The 16,842-nt window shown below is 43.5% G+C and overlaps 1 long non-coding RNA gene across 2 annotated transcripts in view; it reads right to left on the minus strand.

Annotated features, from left to right (window-relative positions):
- Nucleotides 1–16,842, minus strand: part of LOC115100296 — a 78,722-nt gene that overhangs the window by 38,245 nt on the left and 23,635 nt on the right. Inside the window, exon 3 of one of the 2 annotated variants that reach the window (XR_003859024.1) lies at nucleotides 14,611–15,204. The exons of the other annotated variant lie outside the window; for it this stretch is intronic. This is a non-coding gene — a long non-coding RNA (uncharacterized LOC115100296). Of the gene's footprint in view, nucleotides 1–14,610; nucleotides 15,205–16,842 lie in introns of those variants that run through there. 2 annotated transcript variants of the gene reach the window in all.

Below are 16,842 nucleotides of genomic sequence, written 5' to 3' on the forward strand. Positions count from 1 at the left end.
CAAAATTTCTGTAAAAAATGCAATAAGAACCTCTCTCCAATTTTATTTAATTTCTACATAATAATTGTAGATAGCTGCCAAAACATATGGGGGAGGGTCAACTGATTTTCAGCTGATTGGTGCTGGCTAGATTTTCAGCTGAAAATCAGCATAAATCTAGCCAGCTACAACTTCTTCCAATAATACAGGGATTCTTGATCCAGTTCCTAGGATACACATTGCCAGTCTGTTTTTCAATAGGTCCCACATGAATATGCATGAGATAGATTTGCATGCACTATTTCCATTGTTTGCACATCTATGCCATGCATGTTCATGGTGGACCTACTGAAAATTTGACTGGCAGAATAAGGCCCAAAAGACTGGTTTGAGAGCCACACCTAGAAGAATTCCTCACCAAGCTAGGCACCTCCTTCCTTCCTTCCCAACTATCAAATGGAAACCAAAAGTATTTGTGGCCTGATCCCCCTCCTTGTCAACCTGAATTCTCTTTTGTCTGCAGGTTTTGGAAGGTGGATCTGGAGCAAGTGAAGGAGGATGTCTCTGAAATGCTCCATGTTCCGCGCACAGGACCCCAGAGACAGGCAGAGCTCCGGAGTCTCAATGTGTGGATGAGACAATGGTACGAGGAAGAGGGATTCAGTTTTGTTAGGAACTGGGAAACCTTTTGGGGAAGGGGGGGGGTCTCTTCCGAAGGGATGGGCTCCACCTTAACCAGGGTGGAACCAGACTGCTGGCGCTAACCTTTAAAAAGGAGATAGAGCAGCTTTTAAACTAGAACAAAGGGGAAAGCCGACAGTCGCTCAGCAGTGCACGGTTCGGAGAGAGGTATTTTCAAAGGATACTAATGATGCATTAGAATTAGGGCATCCTGACAGTAAGGTTCCAATAATAAGAAAAGTAGTCCAAGTGCCTGTAAGTAAAAACTCACCTGAGCTAAAAAAAATTCTAACTTATCCCGACCAATTAAAAAGCAGAATGAAAATACAAAAAACCCCCAAACTTTGAAATGTTTGGACACTAATGCCAGACGTCTAAGAAGTAAGATGGGAGAATTACAATGTATAGCAGTGAATGATGACATACACTTAATTGGCATCTCAGAGACATGGTGGAAGGAGGATAACTGATGGGACAGTTCTATACCGGGGTACAAATTATATTGCAATGACAGAGATGAGCAGATAGGAGGTGGTGTGGTGCTTTATGTCCAGGATGGCATAAAGTCCAACAGGATAAATATCCTGCATGAGACTAAATGCACAATCTAATCTTTATGGGTAGAAATCCCTTGTGTGTTGAGGAAGACTATAGTGATAGGGGTATACTACCGTCCACCTGGTCAAGATGGTGAGACGGACAATGAAATGCTAAAAGGAATTAGGGAAGCTAACCAAATTGGTAGTGTGGTAATAATGGGAGATTTCAATTGATTGTTACGATCCCCCCTGTTGCTGCGCTACAGGTGGTATCTCACCTTCCACTGGATGCCGCTTCGAAGCCAGGGCCTCGCCTGTGTTCCATCCAGGATGTGCTCCAGGGCCTGGGAGGCCTAGCTGTTCCTGAGGCCTGCCTGTGGCTTGTTTGGCTCCATTTGGACTTCCTGTTCGGTCACGCCCTTCTCCCTAGGGGCTGGCCCGCAGCTCTCCACCCCAGTTATAGGGCCAGCGAGGGGCGGTCCAGGTAAACCCCTCCCAGGGAGTTGCCCACTTCAGCTGTATAAAAGGACTTCCTCTTCAGTTCCAATTTGCCTTTGGATTGGGTTCTACAGTTGCCTGTAACCTCTCCCGATCCAGGTCTTCCGTGGTCTGCCTTGCTTTGATGGCTCCTTGTCCTGTGCTTTGATGGCTCCTTGTCCTGTCTATGAAGTTGCCTTGATGTCTGCTCCCGATGTTGCCTAATGTCTGTTCCTGATCCAGTGCCTGATCCAGTTCCCGACTTTCCTTCCTGCTTTAGGCTGCCAGGAGTGCAGCAAAACCTGCTTTAGGCTGCCAGGAGTGCAGCAACCTACCCTGCGTTGACTGCCAGGAGTGCAGTAACCCACCGTTTCCTCTTCCCTGCACGTGTCCGCTCCCGCGTTTGTAGGACAGGGTGGTCCGTGACCAGTCCAGCCATGCTGGCTGTGTAGGGCACCCTGAGAGACAGTGCCCGTATCCTGCTTCAGCCCTTGCCTTGATGTCTTGCTTCAGCCCTGTCTTGGTTGCCTGCTTCAGCCCCCGTCTGATGTCTTCAGTTCTAAGGACTCTGCCTGCCCTCGCCTCTGTCTGGCCTGCCGCCCTATGCTGTACCCAGCGGCAGGTCCGAAAGGGCTTGGAACAGTCGGAGGACCGTTCATCAATCAACTTCCCAGTGTTGGTTGCTATGGGCGTGCAGGTCCGGCTGAGGGTCAGACTCCGCTCCTTATTCCCTGCTTCTGTTCCTGCCTGCCTCACCATGCCTGCACCGGCTCACCTCCCACGGTGTGGCTTGGGGCTCCTCCTTGAGTCTTGCCGTGGCCTAAGGGCTCACCACCTGCTAAAGAAGCGACCGCACTCCGCGCGCTCGGTAACATTGATATTGACTGGGTAAATGTATCATTGGGACATGCTAGAGAGATAAAGTTCCTGGATGGAATAAATGACAGCTTTATTGAGCAATTGGTTCAGGAACCGATGAGAGAGGGAGCTATTTTAGATCTAATTATCAGTGGAGCACAGGATTTGGTGACAGAGGTAACGGTGATGGGGCTGCTTGTCAATAGTGATCATAATACGATCAAATTTGAATTAATGACTGGAAGGGGGACAGTAAGCAAATCCACGGCTCTCGTGCTAAACCTTCAAAAGGGAAACTTTGATAAAATGAGAAAAATAGTTAGAAAAAAACTGAAAGGAGCAGCTACAAGGGTAAAAAGTGTGCAAGAGTCGTTGTCATTGTTAAAAAATACCATCCTAGGAGCACAGTCCATATGTATTCCACACATTAAGAAAGGTGAAAAGGCAAAACAATCACCGGCATGGTTAATAGGGGAGGTGAAAGAAGCTATTTTAGCCAAAAGATCTTCAATTAAAAATTGGAAGAAGGATCCAACAGAAGAAAACTGGATAATCCATAAGCATTGGCAAGTTAAATGTAAGACTTTGATAAGACAAGCTAAGAGAAAATTTGTCCATAGAGGCAAAAACTCACAGTAAAAACATTTTAAAATATATCCAAATCAGAAAGCCTGCAAGGGAGTCAATAGGACCATTGAGGGGTTAAAGGGGTAATTAGAGAAGATAAGGACATCACAAAAGATTAAATGATTTCTTTGCTTCAGTGTTTACTGAAGAGGATGTTGGGGAGGTACCCGTATCAGAAAAGGTTTTCATGGGTGATGATTCAGATGGACTGAACCAAATCATGGTGAACCTAGAAGATGTGGTAGGCCTGATTGACAAATTGAAGAGTAGTAAATCACCTGGACCAGATGGTATACACTCCAGGGTTCTGAAGGAACTAAAAAATGAAATTTCAGACCTATTAGTAAAAATTTGAAACCTATCATTAAAATCATCCATTGTACCTAAAGACGAGGGTGGCTAATGTAACCCCAATATTTAAAAAGGGCTCCAGGGGTGATTGGGGAAACTACAGACCAGTTACCATGAATTCAGTGCCAGGAAAAATAGTGTTCTAAATATCAAAATCACAGAACATATAGAAAGACATGGCTTAATGGAACAAAGTCAGCATGGCTTTACCCAAGGCAAGTCTTGCCTCACAAATCTGCTTCACCTTGTTGAAGGAGTTAATAAACATGTGGATAAAGGTGAACCGGTAGATGTAGTATATTTGGATTTTCAGAAGGCATTTGTCAAAGCTCCTCATGAGAGGCTTCTAAGAAAAGTAAAAAGTCATGGGATAGGTGGTGATGTCCTTTCGTGGATTACAAACTGGCTAAAAAGCAGGATAGAAAAAGTAGGATTAAATAAGAACATAAGAACATGCCATACTGGGTCAGACCAAGGATCCATCAAGCTCAGCATCCTGTTTCCAACAGTGGCCAATCCAGGCCATAAGAACCTGGCAAGTTCCCAAAAACTAAGTCTATTCCATGTTACCAATGGCCTTATCTTCCCTAAGAGCCCCTTTAACCCCTCGGTCATCTTATGGTCCAACCGACTCCCTCACAGATTTTTTGCTTCAGATATATTTAAAAAAGTTTTTATTATGAGTTTTTGCCTCTATGGCCAACTTCATTTCAAAATCTCTCTTTGCCTGTCTTATCAATGTTTTATACTTAACTTGACAATGCTATCCCATGGTAATAATAGCAGTGGCTATTCTCTAAGTCATCTTAATTAATAGCAGGTAATGGACTTCTCCTCCAAGAACTTATCCAATCCTTTTTTAAACACAGCTATACTAACTGCACTAACCACATCCTCTGGCAACAAATCCCAGAGTTTAATTGTGCGTTGAGTGAAAAAGAACTTTCTCTGATTAGTTTTAAATGTGCCACATGCTAACTTCAAGGAGTGCCCCCTAGTCTGTCTATTATCTGAAAGAGTAAATAACCTTCTGACCCCCCCAAGACTTGCCAAAAGTCCGTGGGGGTCCAGCGGGGGTCCGGGAGCGATCTCGCAATTGGCTGCCAGTAATCAAAATGGTGCTTATAGCCTTTGCCCATACTATGTCACAGGGGCTACTGGTGCCATTGGTCAGCCCCTGTCACATGGTAGGAGCACAAAATGGTGCCGATGGCCATGTGACAGGGGCTGACCAATGGCACCAGTAGCCCCTGTGATATAGTAGGTCAGAGGCTATCGGCGCCATTTTGAGCATGGCAGGCCAGATGGGACAGAGGGACAAATTGCTCGTGGGACCCCGCTGGACCACCAGGGATGTTAGTAAGTCTTGAGGAAGGATCTGGATGGTGGGGGGGGGGGGGGGTGTATTAAACTACATTTTAATGCTTGGGGTGTTTTTTTATTTAAACAAATAAAATGTGCCCCTCCCCCCGTACAAACCCGAAAAACAAATTGTTCTCGAAGTTCGGGGAAAATCTGTTTCAGGGGGCCCCCAAACCACGACAAATTAGGCAATTTTGTTGAAATTGCCTAATTCCTCATAAACGAATGCACATCTCTAGTATTGAAGTGGGTTGCAGCATCTTGAATCAGATATTTTTTAGGCATCCTAAATTCTTCTGCTTCTCACGAAGGAGCTTTCCTGCCTTCATGCTTTGATTGAAATGCCTTGTATTTTTCTGCACCTTTCTTTCAGGTTCTTCAGGAATGGATTCCCGTCATCTCTGGGCCCCAACTTCAGAGTATCCTTCACTCCCAGATCCAGCAAATGTGGAAAGCCACAGAAACCAAACCCTGAATGAACCCATCTTCCATTATTTTGACCCTATTTGCATCACATTCTGTCACAAAGAAACCTGTCTGAAGACTCCTGCCTCTCTGCATTAGCTGCCAAACCTCCAGCATTTCTAATGGTAGATAAAATATTGCACAAGTGTGGTGATCGGGGGGAGGCCAGACAGGAAGCACCAATGCATATGGCACCTACCTCCCACATTCAACCTCAGGAGTAGTGCCGGTTTACACATAAGCCAACCAAGCCACGGCTTTCGGCCTCACACTGCCAGAGGCCTCATAGGCAGTCAGCAAAAACATTTTTTTAAGACAGTTGTTTTGCATTACGTTTGAAAGACCATTCAAAGATGAAGTTCTTAAGACTAGAACTATTTATTCATTCCTTGTTTTGCTAACATTATTAATATTTATTTAAGCCAATTCATCTGCTTCCTACCAAACTCCAACATCAATCAAAGCCAGCTTTTCTTTATTTTTAGCACGTAGGACATGTGCAAAACTATACACAGCACTATCTGAATTAATCATTGAAACCTGGGATAAGGGTTTGATGAAACAGAGCTAAAAGCCAAAGAGAGATTACCAAATGTAGACTACAAATGCACAATTAAAAGAAAAAGGAAGAGGTGGAAACATGTTGATGATAGCTTTGTACCTGACACTGATGATGTACTCACACCAAGAGACAAGTTTCAATCACAAACTTTCCTTCCCATTATTGATCAGTTAGTTACAGGCTAGTTTGAGCAAATGAGTGATATTATATGAGGTCATTGCTAATACTTTCTCTTGTTTTAATTAATTTAGAAGCTTTAGAAGAGCAGCTGTTTGAGGGTATAACATTGATGACCATAACCTATCCTGAAGACGTTGATCTAAGCCTTGTTGGATAGTTGAGGTTATTACATACTTATGTGAAGACAGCTTATCCAGATAAAAGCAGTTTGAGCTTTCTTAAGTTGTATCAAGTTATCTACAGAGATGAAACTCAGCTGGCCTTTCCAAACATTGAATCTATCTTGAGGTTATTTTTGAGTCTAATGGTAACAAACTGTTCTGCAGGAAGGTCATTTTCACAGTTGAAAAGGATCAAGAATGACCTGTGAACTACACTTCATCATGAAAATCTTTCTGCCTACAGTCTTCTGATTGATGATATAATGAATGACTTTGCAGTTCGCAAACCATGCCAGAAAATGTTTTAACAGCTTAGAATAAATTTTACATTGTGCATACTGTATACTAGCATTTACCTGTTGTGAACTGAAATGCATGCAGTATTTACGTCTAATCCCGGCTATGAAATAAATTCAATGCTTACTCTAAACTGTGATGAATTGTTCTTTTCTGATTGTGAATTTGTGATGTTCATTCTAAAGGACAAGTTTAGTGTTTTCACTTATAAGGTGTACATTATCACTAATTTTTCTTACTCCTAGTCCTAGATAAACATTTTTTTTTTTTTAAATAGTGAAGGCTTCTCAGATTTCAGTGGCTTAGGGCCATGGTAAGTATAAATCTCGCACTGCTCGGGAGAATATAAGCAGGACCTGGATAACTAGGAGTCCCAGAAAACACCTAAACTTCCCTGAGAGTACATGTGATCTACCTCTGCCCAGGTGACCTAGATTTCTAAACAAGAAGCAACTGGTCAGGAGAGGACTCAGCCCGGGGGTCCCAGGAGTAACCAAGGAGGTAACTTTAACTGGGGTAGGGCTGAATTGCAGGAAGTGGGAGAAGTAGACCACTGGGGAAAAAGCAGAGCTGATGGAAGTAAAGCAAGCTAAACAATAAAAGAAAATCCAGAATAATGGATACCTGACAAAAAGAAGGAAGGCAGTCCTAAGTTATGAAATCTGAAGCTTAAATTATGGGGGGCAAGGGGTGGGACCTACAAAAGCCAGAGATTTTTTGTTTTTTTTCTGTTCAGTAAAATGTTTACTTTGGCTGGGTTTAGTGGGAGTTGTGGGAAGGTTGAACCCCAGCAGGGCTCCACATTCTCTGTATGCCCTGCGGTTTCGATAAGCCAGATAAGTATGAAAAGACGGATGCTTTTTTGTGCTTTGAATGTGGCTGAAAAGGGGCTAATTTGCTGCAGTGCTCTGGACATTTGTATACCCTGTAGCTTCAATAAGTCAGCAAGCGTGAAAAGTCTGTCTTTTCCTTGTTTCTTTTGCTTTGCATCTGGCTGAAAAGGGGTTGATTTGCAGCAGTGCTCTGGATGTTTGAGGTAACTCTGCTGCTCCAAAAAGCAATACAAGCTTGGAGAAAAGAAACATTGGTTGCTGCTTCAAAAAAAAGGTTGCATTTTGTTTTCTCTCACTCTCTCTCGGAAACCTGTCTCCAGAGCTTTTTTTTTTTTTTTTTTTTACCACTATGGAGGCTTAATTGGCCTTGCTGTTGCAATTATCACTATTCCTGAGAAAAGGGAAAGTGAGCCCCCAGCAGCACTAAGAGATGGTGAGTTTTTCACCCTTGCCCAAGGAAGGCAATATTGTTAACCTGGACCGCATGCCCTTGCCTAGGGTAAGCCTGAGACTGTGTCTTGGGATGCTGAAATAAGGTTTCACTCGGTACCCCCTTTTTTTTAGGGGAACCACCCTAGGATCACCACAACGAGGCACGGGGGCTATGCCTTAGCCACTTGCACCTGCACGTGATTATGGCACTTGTTGTAGAGAGTGGGGATGACCTTCATGGGAAGTTTCCTAGGCAAACTGGATAATCCATTTGCTCTTTTTTGGCTGACAATACCATGATAATTGTAGTACTGGAGGGCAATTTGCAATTGGGAACTGTCACATGCTGCATAGGCTTAAAGCCCACATACATCCTATCTGCAGGAGCTGGTCTTCAAGATAAATCATTTTCCAATTCACCTTGTCACTACTTCTGATACTCCCTGCCTCTTACCCTAAGGCAGTGATATAGAATAATATAATCCCATTTCCTTTATGGTGGTTTGCACTGCAAACACATGGCAGGAGGCTGTTTGCCTGCCATCTGACTTGTGGAAGCAGCCATGGGATCAGTTTGGGGAAGCGACTTCTTTTCTACCTCTTTCCCCTGGCTCTAACTTTGAGTGGCAGAGGGGGTTGGGGGGTGGGTCCCTGGGCTAGTATTGCCACCCTCGCCTGATGCCAATGCTAGCGAATTTGGTATTTTCCAGATAGCCCAGTAGCATCCCTCCACTGATGGTCTTATTGCAGGGAATACACTGAGAAAAAACAGGTTCTCCATCCATTTAAAGTGATTCCAGACCTGGAATGTCTTGCGCCGTCACTTCTCTGCATCCTTGGGATTTCTTCTGGTACTAGAATGATGTTTGAGGGTGAATCCTGAGAACAAATGTCAGTGGCATCACTCATGCTCTCTAGCAGCACTGCCTTCTCTTCCTGGGGTTTGCTCTTAACATCGTCAGTATCGTCTATCTCCCCATCACCTCACTGGAGGTAAGTCCCAAATTTTCTTCAGCTACTAGCTCTTCAATGTCTGATTCAAGCAATCCCATGCAAACTTTTTTTTACAGAATCAGTTGTTGAAAATACTGCCTCATCGCCCAAGAATCAGTAGCCATAGAGGAGTGCACTGCTGGTTGTGGCTATTTCACTTCTGCTGCTCTTGTCCATACTCCTGCTTTGCTATTGCCAGCCTTAGATGGCTCTCCTGACTTTTCCCCCTGCTGCAAAACATGAGGGGAAAAACAGGTGGTGGTGGTGGCACATATTATCTAACTTTTACTTCCTCTTCATCCTGCCAGACCAGTAAAACCTGTTGTGTTCGCCCCTATTCTCGCCCTCACTATACCCTCTCTACCTTTGTGGCGACTCCTTTCAGCTCAGATGGACAGATGCAGTCGTGTCTTCTCCCCGCCTCTTGGTCCCGGTATCGCCAGGCTGGCCTGACGTTACGGATCTACCATGTTCCTGATGACTTAAGGGCGCGTACGCGCACTCCAGATTTTGTACCAGCAAGGGCGCGAACCTCGGGGGCGATCCCCTGAAATGACGTCATCCATTTTCAATTTAAAGGTCTTTGTTTGCTAACTACAAGCGAGTTAGCAAGGAACTCCAACAGGACTTGCTTCGGCAGTCCATGCTACTTGCAACTACGTTCGGAGTCAGCAAGGGGAATTCTTCTCCACTGCTCGGCCTTTTCAAACTTACCAGGATTACCTGCTCCTCGGGGGCTGCGCTCTCTCTATTCTTGATTTCAGATTGTTGGACGGGATCCGGTACTCGCTCCTCGAGGGCCTACGTTCCTGAAGACTCAGAAGACTCCTATTGCCAATCACAGACGTGAACACAGTGAGTCCTATTACAGACAGGAACCGGTACTCGCTCCACGAGGGCCATTGTTCCTAATCTCTAAGGCTCCCTTCAATCTAAGAAGTTATCGCAGGTACGGAGATCGTGAGTTACCATTGCAGATTGCAGATAGGAACCAGTACTCACTCCACGAGGGTCTACATTCCTAAATCTCTTCTAGCCTCTCTTCTATTCCAGAAGCCATCCCATACACAGTTATTGTGAGTTCTATTTCAAACTGCCTATAGAAACCAGTACTCGCCTGCGGCTCCTGTTCCTGTATACTGAAGACTCTCTGTTGCATAAAGAAGACACTACAGAGATCTACAATTGTGAGTGTATCATCTACCACTGGTTATGCCCAGCATACCCTGTCTACTCACTACCTATAGTCTCTCTTTACAGCTCAGCAACTCAGAGATCATAGTTCCAGTATCAGAGGGACTTCAGCCCTGCCGGGCATATCGACTCACTACTGCCACCTCTGGTGGTTCTACTTCCAGTCTAATAAAGACTTTGTGTTTTTCTCAATGCTCCAGCCTAGCCGGTGGTCCCTCTCAAGATCTCCACTTGAGGGCACTGTTATCTGCCATTGGCCCAGGGATTCACTATTTCTACTAAGTGTTACTTCCTACACTAGTAGAGCGGTATTATCATCTGCCACTCTGTGGGAGCCAACCCATATCAGACCATTACTTCTCTCTCTGTGGAAGCTGATCCATATCAGATAGCTATCTCCCCGTGGGAATCATACAGGTTGCTGGTTCATCTTTCTACAGGAACAAAGCATAACAGTTGCTACTCCTTCCCTCCATAAGAGCAGAGCACTAACAGATTGCTACTCCTTAGCAAGTAACAGAGTGCTAACTCTGCCCCCTGGCGGGGTGATCACTAACAGATTGCTAACTCCTCCTTCAATGGGAGTATCCAGCAGCCAGATTCATTACAGATTACTAACTCCTCCCCTCTGGGGGAGCAGATCTATAACAGATTGCCAACTCCTCCCCTCTTGGGACCAGGTCTATAACAGATTGCTAACTCCTCCCTTCTCGAGGAGCCAAACCTAACAAAACCTATGGGATTCCCCCTCCTGCCAGCAGGTGGTGGCAGAGTGCAAGACATCTTGCTGTGATGCCACCTGTATATAGACTGACCCAGCAGGGAGGATGTTAGTTGTCTTTAGCTCCAGTAGATGGTGAAGGGCATACCAGAAGGTTGTTGGTCCAGCAGGAGAAGAGGTGTTCTGGGGTTAATGGCCTTCCTCAAGTTTGCTTTCCCTGGAAGCCAGGGCTAAGTGGGGAACCTCCACAGGATGATAGCCTCTGTAGTAGGTCTGTTCTTCCTTCCCCAGGGCAACCAGGTATACAGGTCTCTTGATCTTCCCAAGGAAGTGCTGTAAATACAAAAAAAAAAGAGAGGGAGAGCAACCCGGCCTGAAGCACACACACCGATCCAGCAAATATAAAGAAAGGGCTGAAGTGTTCCAAATGTAAAGCCAGATGCATACTGAGCATTGCAGGCTCCTTCTGCCATAATTGCAACAATGAGAAGAAGCCGCTGTCAGAAGAGGGGGGTGGGAAGGAGAAAATAGCATGGTGCATTGAGCGGTTATTTACTGCCATTGCTTGAACAGGTTTCAGGACATTCATGACACTCTTCTGCAGCATTGGAGGGAGAACCAGGGTGGCAAAGTAACAGCATAAATTGGTATCTCCACGGCAGAATGAAGGGGAACAATTCTCCATGGAATTCATTTTTGCGATGCATCAAGTATATTGCCAAATGTGAGGTAAGCAGGAAGGGGCAGGCTTGCCTCTGGAGAAGAGAGGGCCCAGACAGCATGGAAGGAGTCTGGGCAGGGAATTATTGGCAGGGCAGGAGGAGAAGAAGGAGGCCTCATCTCAGGAAGAGGCAATGTGGGAGAGGAGGGAGGCAGAAATAAAGGATTATACTGGGGAAACTCTCTTGAAATAAGAGAGTTTCAGGTACTGAGTGTAAAGGAAGAGCAAGCCAAGGAGCTCAGGATGTAAGGTAAGTATAGGATTACAGGGATCAAGAAGCCAACCATGGCTTTCCCAATCCACTCAGAAATTCAAGACATGCTAACAGCAGAGTGTGAGGTTCCAGAATCCAGGCTCAGGAGCTCTAGGACTATGCAGAAGCAATATCTGGTGGAACAACAGGACAGACAGATTGCTAAACTTTCCAAGAGTTGATATGGTTATATCAGCAGTAGCTAAGAAAACCATGATTCTGATGGAGGGAGGAGCAGCTCTGAAGGACCTCCAGGATAGAAAAGTAGAGATTCTCCTGAAGAACACTTTTGAGCTATCAGCACTCGCCTTACAATCTGTGATCTGTTGGGCTAGGGCATTGGTTATCTAGAACCAGAAATACCCTCAGGAGCCAGAGGGAGCAGGTTCCATGAAGAGTGCTGACGATTTCAGCCTAGTTGAGTCAGTGGCCGCATTTGTGGTAGATACTATGTATGACCTGATAAGGGTATCAGCTACATAAGCCATGATGGAGGTCATGGTGAGGCACATGCTATGGATAAAAAATTGGACAGCAGATTCAGGCTCTAAGACTAAGTTAAGAAAGCTACCCTTTAAAGGTGGGCTGCTATTTGGAGAAGTATTGGAAAGATTAATGAAGAACCTGGGAGGAAAACATTATAAGATGTTACCAGAAAAGAGGCCTGGAAGATTTTCCTGGGATGGAGCCTGGAGACAGGGGCTGAAGGATTATAGACATCCCAGGGCTGGTAAAGGACCAGGTGAACATGCATAAAGACCTCCTGGGAGAACACAGCCCTTTTGGGGGGAACAGGCGGTTTACAAGGGAAGGTAATGCTAGAAGCCCATGTAATGGGAAGACCACACAATTTATTTTATTTATATTTTTAATTTTTATATACCGGGATTCCTGTATACAATACAAATCAGTCCGGTTTACATGAAACGAAAAGATTGCCCTGGTCTGGGAGGTCAGACCGGGGTTTTTTTTACAAAGAACATTGAACAATAACAATAAATCCTTAAATATTTTCATAAATTAAATTAAAATTAAGCCAATTAGCCTGTTAAACTTGAATTAAATGTAAAATTAAATTGAAATTTAATTTTGCATAAAATTGCATATTATTAACTGTAATACAAAATATTCCCAATGACATGGGACAGGCCTGCTCCTCACTACTTCCATAGGGGGCAAACTGCAGGAATTTTATCATCAGTGGGCTGAAGTTACAGATGACCAATGGATCCTAGATATAATTCAGAAAGGCTATCAGCCAGAGCTGAAGTGTCCCACAAAAGAGGCTATTACTTTACCATGCAAAGCAAGCACAAAAGTGGCAGTGTGACAAACCTTGAAGAGATGAATACAGCTAAGGGCAACAGAACCGGTGACAGATGAAGAGAAAGGAACAAGAACATCTTTCTCCTATTTTACAGTACCAAACAAGGAAGGAAATTACAGGCCAGTACTAGAACTAAAAGGGGCAAACAAAGCCCTGATTTTCCCTCAGTTTCAGATGGAGTCACTGGTGACAGTGAAAGCACTGAAGCAGCACTACAAAAGTGAGAATTCCTATCAGGACGGAGCTTCAACATTACCTGCATTTTTAATCCCAAGAGCACGTTCAGTTCAGAGCACTGCCATTTTGTCTGGCAACAGCTCTAAGAACCTTCACAAAAGGATGATAGCAATGGCAGCCTTTTCGAAAAAAGAAGGAAATATGGTACAGCCATATCTGGATGTCTGATAAGGGCAGATTCAGTACAACAGGGTTGCCTGGCTACAGAACAAGTAAAACAGGTATTAGAAAGTTTAGGATGAGTGGTGAATAGAGGAAAGAATCAGACCCACCTAACTGTTAATCTATTTGGGAATAACAGTAAACAGTGAAAGATGCAAGCTTTGTCAAAAGACTACTGACATCTGACATCTTCTATGCTAGGCCAGCTTATATATAGGTGACTTCACAGGACTATGTCTTACACTCTGCACCCATCTGTTGGTAGGAGGGAGAATCCCATATGTTTCACTCTATCAGGACTTCAAGAAAGCTAATTAGAAGTTAAAATCTAATTATACTTTTCTTCTGATTTGAGCTGATTTCCATTGCTGTCATTCTGCAGCTAAAAAAGCCTTTTTTTAAATTTAGGAGCAGGACTTCTTTTTTTTCTCACTGAGATGGCTCTGCTGTAAATCCTCTGCTATTCCCTCTTTTGCCCTTTCCTCATAATGGCATGATGGAGATTTTGATATTACAACAAAATTTAATAATGTGCCATCACTTACAGTGTCACTCTAATGTTTGCATAAAGGTTTACACTGCTGATTGTTTCCATTTCCACACACAATACAATTTTAAGAAACAGAACCAATATGGCTGGCAGCCTTGCAAGGATCTTATTCTCTATCTCCATGCTGATTATCATGTTTGGAAAAAAAAATCAGAATATCAAATGTTTGGAAATAAATCAATAAATTCCAATGCCCAGCATTTGAAGAAATTCACAAGGTCCTTAGTTACCTACCTTATTACCCAGCTAAATTCTTTTGAAAACTGTTCTCAAGAAAATTAACTTTATTTGACCCCCTCCCCCCCCCCCCATGATCTTCAACTACTCCAAGCAAAGGAAAAAGCCATAAGAATGGAAACATTGTGTAATAATTATTATATCAAACATCCATATTTCTGACATCACTTACTATTAAGAGTAAAAATTGCTTTTTCCCTTTTGCTGGTTCCCTTTTATAGACAGAATACATAATCACACATTTTCCTCCAAAAGAAGGAAGCAAAATAACTAATACCTCACTATATACTGTATAGATAGCAGTATACTTGGATACATATATATATAAACTGAAACAGAGATATATTTAAAATAGATGACATTTATTAAATTTGGTGATAATTGGTTTACAATTGCAATGAAAGAGAAAAGTCTAAATTAATAAACTCTTTACATACTTTAAGGATGAGATGTGAATGAAACAGTGAGTGAGTGAGTATGACTGAAAGGGAAGCCCTGGGTTATTTGATATCAGCTGTATTTGAAACCCACAATGACATATCCAAACTGTTCGGAGTGCTGCCAATCAACTCATGGGCCTCCATGACTCCTATTACTAGAAAACAAATCATAACCACAGTTGGTTTAAATACTTTTGTATAGAGAACTTGGCAATCTTGCTGACATCTCCGATTTTTATCTTGTATGCTCTGAGCTGTCATCGGTTCTAAAAATGCTTAACACAGCTGTGAACTGAATAATTTTCCGGGAGCTTTCTAAAAGTCCAAGGAATGACCTACAGACAATATTTATGATTGCATTTCAACCTTGAGATCCAAGTTCTCATATGTTTGCATTTCAATTCACTTTGATTTATGACTTTTCCACAAGAATGTGACAAGGGTTGTAATTAGAGCCTGCTGGAAGTAAGTAGGTCAAAGCCAAAGTTTTGCTGCCTCTCCGAGCCCTCTTGGGAAGTCAGCTTGAGAGAAACATGGTCAGTCTTCATATCTTCTCGTGACCCGCCTGGGATAAGACAGCAGCAGAACAGGAGTTAGCCATCCACGAATGAAGTGTCCAGCAAACAAATGCACTACCTTGACTTTTCTCAATACATCTGCACAGATGAGTGCACAAAGCTGATGATGTGGAATGATTTTAGAACAAAAGACTGGGAAAGCTGTAGGTGAAGTAGACTGGGATGAAAGCTTATCTGTGTACTAAACTGCAAAGTTGAAATATGAGTTTTCATAGACATGTCATCAGTTTGAGCTGGAGTTATTAATACTTTATGCAGCTCTTTTATGCTGCACTGTGTAAGTATCATTGAAAAAAATGCTTTAAGCTTTTTATTCTCAGAACTGAATGCAAAACCTCCCGTTGGAAGAATGCACTAGCCTGTTCTATAAGAGCCACCATTTAATTGCTCCTGAAGAAGTCTAAGTGGTCTCAAAATTCATGTATTGCATCATCTATTGTTAGCTTGTAATTTTTTTCAAGGAACCAAAACCTAGAAAGACTCCGGATCAATGCTACTACTGTCACTACCCTACTAGAGGTACTTAGCAGGGGTGTGCAGCAATAAAACTTTTGTTTCTTTCATTCCCCCCACACACACTTTTTTTGTTTTGTTAGGTTTTTTGGGGGTTTCTTTACATTAGAACATAAGAACATATGAAATTGCCATGCTGGGTCACATCAAGGGTGCATAAAGCCCAGCATCCTGTTTCCAACAGAGGCCAAAACCAGGCCACAAGAACCTGGCAATTACCCACACACTAAGAAGATCCCATTCTACCAATGCAATTAATAGCAGTGGCTATTCCCTAAGTAAACTTGATTAATAGCCGTTAATGGACTTCTCTTCCAAGAACTTATCCAAACCTTTTGTGAACCCAGCTACACTAACTGCACTAACCACATCCTCTGGCAACAAATTCCAGAGCTTTATTGTGCGTTTAATGCACAGTACTTCAATTTTGTGTGCACTCTTTTGGATTTAGAGTGCACTATTTAAGCTACCACACAGTGGGCCAGATTTTAAAAGATCTACGCGCGTAAATCGGCTTACGCACACCGGGCCTATTTTATAAAGGCCCGGCAACGCATATAAAGCCCCAGGACACGTCTAAGTCTCAGGGCTTTACTAAAGGGGTGGTCAGGGGCCGGGGCAGGGGGCGGGGCCAGAGGCTTCTGGCAAAGCGGCCATTTGCTGCTGTGTTGGAGGATAGCATGCAGGCACCAGCTACATATGACTTACTCTGAATGAGAAGGGGAGAGCATGCATTGAGTGCTTCATATGACTTACTCTGAATGAGAAGGGGAGAGCATGCATTGCTACATATGACTTACTCTGAATGAGAAGGGGAGAGCATGCATTGAGTGCTTCATATGACTTACTCTGAATGAGAAGTGGAGAACATGCATTGAGTGCTACATGTGACTTACTCTGAATGAGAAGGGGAGAGCATGCATTGCTACATATGACTTACTCTGAATGAGAAGGGGAGAGCATGCATTGAGTGCTACATATGACTTACTCTGAATGAGAAGGGGAGAGCATGCATTGAGTGCTACATATGACTTACTCTGAATGAGAAGGGGAGAGCATGCATTGAGTGCTTCATATGACTTACTCTGAATGAGAAGGGGAGAGCATGCATT

The sequence above is a fragment of the Rhinatrema bivittatum genome, chromosome 10, assembly GCF_901001135.1.
Source record: "Rhinatrema bivittatum chromosome 10, aRhiBiv1.1, whole genome shotgun sequence".
NCBI lineage: Eukaryota > Metazoa > Chordata > Amphibia > Gymnophiona > Rhinatrematidae > Rhinatrema > Rhinatrema bivittatum.